Genomic DNA, 6,470 nt, shown 5'->3' with positions numbered 1-6,470 from the left:
GAGGGGGAGGGGAGAGAATGGGGAGGGAGGGAGGGGGAGGGGAGAGAGTGGGGAGGGAGGGAGGGGGAGGGGAGAGAATGGGAAGGAGGGAGGGGGAGGGGAGAGAATGGGAAGGAGGGAGGGGGAGGGGAGAGAGACAGAGCAGGCCAAGAGGGAGATGTTCAATTTCTAGAACAATTGGGAAGATACTGTTCTTTTTAGCAATTTCAATCTGAAAGGAAATATGTTTTTCTTAAGTCTGGGTTATAGGAACCAGCTGTGGTCTTTAGGGTACATTAGTTTAAATTCTAGTCCCAAGAGAGACACGCGATTACTTTCCTGGCAGATAACAGTCTGTGACCTGGGAACAAAGAAGCTTGCACTCTTCCAGTGATAGTTCTTCATATCCATAACTGTCCCTTTGACCGACCTCTCAAAAAATAAGAGATTAGAAAGATCTGTTTCTGGTGGTGTGCTGGGTGCTAGCAATATGAAGTGATACTAATAGAAGAGACAGACAAATAAATAGGCAGACTAGAGTCGTTCACAGGGCTGTGAACAAGAGAAAACAGAACAACAAATAGGAAGCACCTAACAGGGTGGCTGGTTCATAGGAGAGCCTGTTTTTGTTGTTTGTTTTTTTAAAATGTATCACCCACTGCTGTATTCTCAGAACTATAGTTTTTGTGTACGCAGACGCACACATCCCGCTATATTCATCGTGGGCAGACAGTAAAGACAAGTTAGTAAATGTAAACAGGGAAAGAGAGGTAAATAAGTTGGGACTTTTTAAAGCTACCTTATTTGTCTTTTATCTCCCTTGGTAGTATCTGTTTCTCCTCTTTGCCAGAAAGTGTTTAATAGCATAATATGATCAATATTAGTCTACCAAAAAGGTATAGCCTTAGTGCATGGCTATGATTTAGGGTAGTTCTGTGGAGCCGTTTCTTAGCAGCAGCTGAAAGAGTCTAAAAATGGGCAGATTTTGGCCTAGCCATGACTTGCTGGTAGAGTGTGTCAGGGAGCCTTATAGAAAACTGGGGTGACCCTGTGTTGATACAGACCCATATGCCAGCAATCATTCCCAGATTCTTCAGACTTGCTGCTATTATGTGGTTTAAGTCAGCTTTGCTCAGCTTTGTGGCTTTGACTCAGCATCCAGCATCCTTTGGGTTTAGCAGTTCTCCCTCTGAATCAAAGAACGTCGTAAAGAAAAATGATTCTACTTTAATGGGCATTTAACCTCTCTGAAGACCCTGTATCCCCTTAGGTTATGCAGCTTTGTTGTGAGTCACTGGAGTTGGGTCATCCCAGCAAAATAATCAGCGAGAATGTGATGAGAAGTATAATTGGCTCAGCTGGAAAGCCTGGCCTGAAGACAAGGTTATTAGTCTTAGAATAGACAAGGAGCGTGAAGCCTAGCAAAGAGAGATGGTAATGAAGCTTCACCACGCCATCGTTTCTTTTACACTGTGTAGTCCATTGCCCAACCAGCAACAGTGAGCCTGGCTCTTTCTTTTCTTTGGGGGAATAGATATCTCAGACTCAGGGTGAACAGCCTAGTAGGAAGCAGTGGAGCCCAGCGATGATTTATATCTTGTATGATAGCTGCCATGCATTACACACTTACTCTATACCAGGCACTTTTCTAAATGCTTTCATCCAGTAATTAATTTAATCTTCACAAATAACCCTATGAAGAGGGTGCTATTATGATTTTCATTTTACAAATGAAGTATCAGAGGCTTAGAGAGGGAAGTTATGAAACTTGAGGGCTGAGTGGCATGTTGGTGGCAGGGACTGTACCCACCATGTGCCATCTCTGGCTACATGTTAGCTGCACAGGTCACTAAATCAGTGGCACAAATTTAATTTCTTATGTGATTTCTCAGTTGCCCAACCAGCCAGGAGGTATTTTTCACTTTCAAATAATAACTTCCCAAGGGAATTTGTTGTATATTCAATTTCAAATGCAGAATTCATCTTACCAAAAGCTACCATTCCATGCATGGCAAATGAAGCCAACAGCATTCATAATCCCGAAAGTGGTCACAGATTTTGGACATCACATCAATTTCTCCTAAATATAGCAACTAGGCTTATTTTATTTATTTATTTAATTTATTTTTTGTGTTTTGCTGTACACGGGCCTCTCACTGTTGTGGACTCTCCCGTTGCGGCGCCCAGGCTCCGGACGCGCAGGCTCAGCGGCCATGGCTCACGGGCCCAGCTGCTCCACGGCATGTGGGATCTTCCCGGACCGGGGCACGAACCCATGTCCCCTGCATCGGCAGGTGGACTCTCAACCACTGCGCCACCAGGGAAGCCCTAGGCTTATTTTTAAGTGATGATTTTGTGGGCTCAGCAACAGGGCTGAATTATCCTCAATTCTTATAACCCTGATAACGTTTTGTGGATACTTTGAAATTCACTGTGTGTGTGTGTGTGTGTGTGTGTGTGTGCTTTCCTCCCCGATACCTAAATTCTTGAGATCTATGTAGACATCAATGATATTGGGCTTGTTCTCTTAATTTTATTTTTTTTACATATATATGACCCAGGCAGTGGATTACTCAAGACTAAAACATTTGAGTTATTATTTAAGACATGTCTTAGATAATAATTTAATTATTATTAAATATAATGATTAAATAATAATAATAATAGTGTTATTTTAAAATGCAAGTGTATATATTTTTAAAGGGTTCTCAAAAGGAAGCAAGCTCTCTTGGTTTAAATTTTAAATATTAGTCATTTTAGAATACCTTCGTGAGTCCTCAGATGCATGTAGACTGTATTACGTAAGTCCTGAAAGTGCTTATTGAAACAGTAAGCTGTTCTTCATCTGTCCTTTAAACCCAATTGTTCACAGTCCCTAAGAGTAGCTCATGATGTAGGAATTGGGACAGGTATTTTTATTTTAATGAGATACTCTGAAAACCCAATGCTATTATTTTGGAAGTTTGGGAACATGAAATAAATCAATCCTATTCACAGTAAGGGCCTGTGTACGTTTCCATGTCAACTTTGCAAGGCTTGAAGGAGGCCTAGAAGATACGAGTATAAACTACTTTTTTGAGCACCTGCTATGTGTGAGATGTTGAATTAGGCCCTTCATATGTTTTATTTATTTATTTTAACATCTTTATTAGAGTATAATTGCTTTACAATGGTGTGTCAGTTTCTGTTTTATAACAAAATGAATCAGTTATACATATACATATATCCCCATATCTCTTCCCTCTTGCGTCTCCCTCCCTCTCACCCTCCCTATCCCACCCCTCTAGGTGGTCACAAAGCACCGAGCTGATCTCCCTGTGCTATGCGGCTGCTTCCCATTAGCTATCTATTTTATGTTTGGTAGTGAATATATGTCCATGCCACTGTCTCACTTCGTCCCAGCTTACCCTTCCCCCTCCCCGTATCCTCAAGTCCATTCTCTAGTAGGTCTGCATCTTTATTCCCGTCTTGCCCCTAGGTTCTTCTGACTGTTTTCTTTTCTTTTCTTTTTCTTTTTTTTTTTTTAGATTCCATATATATGTGTTAGCATACAGTATTTGTTTTTGTCTTTCTGACTTACTTCACTCTGTATGACAGTCTCTAGGTCCAAGGCCCTTCATATATTTTAGTTCAAAGTTTTACAGCAGCTCTACAAGGTATGATTGTCCCCACTTAAAGAAGGGATGTGTGTCCCTTTGCCCAAGGACACACAGCTAATCAGTGGCAGAGATGGTATTTGAGGTGAGAATTGTTGGACCCCAAAGCCTGGGCTCTTTTCATGTCCCCCAGCTTCTAGAACTGTATTCTCTACATAATGTCCTATGGAATATTGTGTTTCCCAAGATAATAATAGGCATTGCCTGTAAGAATGTCAAATAATGTTTGGAAACACTGGCATTAGAAAGTTAAGCAAGATTCATGCCTACTGAATGTGCTGTTATGTTGTAAATCTCTGAAAGATTTAGGACATACCATTTCCCAAACTCTTTTGAGCACAGAATGCCTATTTCCATGAGATGACTGTTAATACCCAACAGAAGACTGTTTTGTACAGTACTGTTTAGGGCTATTTGGGAAAAACCCCAAAATAAAGTACAGTCTTCTCCACTTTATAAGAATAATTTGTTGGGACTTCCCTGGCAGCACAGTGGTTAAGAATCCGCCTGCCAATGCAGGGTACACAGGTTCGATCCCTGGTCCAGGAAGATCCCACACACCGTGGAGCAACTAAGCCCGTGCGCCACAACTACTGAGCCCATGTGCTGCGACTTCTGAAGCCCCCGCACCTAGATCTAGCCTGTGCTCCGCAACAAGAGAAGCCACCGCAATGAGAAGCCCTCATGCTGCAACGAAGCGTAGCCCCTTCTCGCCACAACTAGAGAAAGCCTGAGCTCAGCAACGAAGACCCAACGCAGCCAAAAATAAATAAAATTAAAAAAAAAAAAAAATTTGTTTCTGAAAAACTACTGTAGGGAGAGTTTTCTTAAATTGAAAGCATAGTTTCCATTAATTTGAATGGAGAAAAACAATGTGTTTCTGGGTCCCAGATTAACACCCATTTATGTTAAAAATAATTAAATGGTATTAAAGAAGGAACATTTAATGTTACTCATCAGAGCATAAATTCAAACAAGAATTTACCTTCTGGGGCTTCCCTGGTGGCGCAGTGGTTGAGAGTCCGCCTGCCGATTCAGGGGACACGGGTTCGTGCCCGGGTCCGGGAAGATCCCATGTGCCTTGGAGCGGCTGGGCCCGTGAGCCATGGCCGCTGAGCCTGCGCGTCCGGAGCCTGTGCTCCGCAACGGGAGAGGCCATGACAGTGGGAGGCCCGCATAACACACACACACGAAAAGAATTTACCTTCTTAGACCTGTCTGCTGTTTGTCTCTAAGTGCCAACCCCAGTGGTCTTTCCTCACTCTCATCTTGTTAAATGCTCTCTTGCCTTAGATCCTGAAAACCATCCCCTCTTCCTTCTCCCTTAACTCTTCCCAGAATTCTCCTCCGTGAGACTTCTCCCTGCTCCCATCACTTTTTCCTTAATCAGCGAGGTTCCATTTCTGTCCAAGGCACCTTCCCCTCCTCTGTCTATCTGCTCCCAGAGTGACCTTACACTTGCTATGGCTTCCTGTTCTGCCTGTGGGCTGAAGGCTCCTAAGTCTTCATCTGCAGCCTCTTTCTTGAGCTCCAGATGAACAGTTTCACCAGAGTTCATTGTGTCCCAAACTAAACTGGTTATCTTCTCTTGATGATTCAGTGTGAGGCTCTGTTCCTCCTCTGGCCTTCTCTGGTTTGTCAGGAGCCTCATATCTAGCAGTGCCCTCTGGGGACCTGCTGTCGTCTATGTTGATCCACTTTTCATCCAGACTCCTGTAATCTGGGCCATCATGTCAGGGGAGGATTTCTGCCCTGAGAGCCTGCTGCTCTCCTGTCGCCAAGCCATCCTGCAGTTGCTCTAGAGTTGACCTTCTAAACTGCACATCTGATCTTGTTGCCACCTGCCTGATCCTCTGAGAGCGCCCTATTATCCACAAATGGATTTGTTATCCTTCCATCAGTTCTTAATTCACCAGTAGACACGGTGAGCTAATATAAAGTGGCCAATTCAGTGTCTCACACGTAGCAGGTGCTCAAAAAATGTAGTTTATGTTACTATCACTGAGGGCCCTTTCAAGTGTTGCAAAGTTGACATGGAGACTTTCACAGACTCTAACTGTGAATGTGACTAATTTATTTCATGTTTCACCTGCGGCTATAGATACAGAGCCAATACTTTTATTGATTTGAATTGTATCCACAAGTGAATTAAAAGTTCACAGACTGGTAAGAAATTAGAAAAAAAAGGAGCTAATGGTTAGAGTTCTGTTGACTTTATAGATTATGAATGGCCTAATTATCACAGTTAGTTGGAATATAGGGATTACTTTATAATTTTGCCAACTGCTGGGAAGTTATCAAGTAGGTGAGCCACCTTCCACCTCATCTTTTGGCTTTTTCCTAACTCATTTCACAATAGCCACATCCTCTTTCTTAAGGGTTAATTAATCCAACAGATTTCTGAGCCTCTTCTTTGTTTCGGGTGCTGGGGATACAGCAGAGAACGTAAGCTGAGGTAGTCATCGGTAAGCAGGGCTAAGGACTGGGGGAGCAGTGGGATGGATATTTTAGATATGAGAGTCAGAGAAGGTTTCTCTAGGGAAGTAATATTTAATCAAGATGTAAGTGCTGAGAATGGGCCAAGGAGGGGAGGTTCTGGGGAAGGAGCATTCCAGGCTGAGGGAGAAGCAGGTGCAAACGCCCAGAGGAGAGAAGCAGTTGGCACATTCCAGGAACAGGGAGGGGAGCTGGGGAGCTGGACCTCAGTGAAGGAGAGCGGGAGATGAAGCAAGAGAGGTCGAGTTTGTAGGCCGTGGTACAGAGTTTGCACTTTATTCGGCTCAGAGTGGGGACCCACTGGAAGACTTATTAAACAGATGAGTCATATGATCTGAA

General features: G+C 43.2%; 1 protein-coding gene across 1 annotated transcript in view; it reads left to right on the top strand.

The window, feature by feature from the left end:
- Positions 1-6,470, top strand: part of LAMC2 (laminin subunit gamma 2) — a 62,022-nt gene that overhangs the window by 21,615 nt on the left and 33,937 nt on the right. The gene's annotated exons all lie outside the window — the stretch shown is intronic.

The sequence above is a fragment of the Monodon monoceros genome, unplaced genomic scaffold (genome assembly GCF_005190385.1).
Source record: "Monodon monoceros isolate NGI ecotype Baffin Bay Population unplaced genomic scaffold, NGI_Narwhal_1 Super_Scaffold_18, whole genome shotgun sequence".
NCBI classification, from domain to species: Eukaryota; Metazoa; Chordata; class Mammalia; order Artiodactyla; family Monodontidae; genus Monodon; species Monodon monoceros.
Note: the sequence above shows the minus strand (reverse complement) of the source record. Positions and strands in the feature narration are given on the sequence as shown.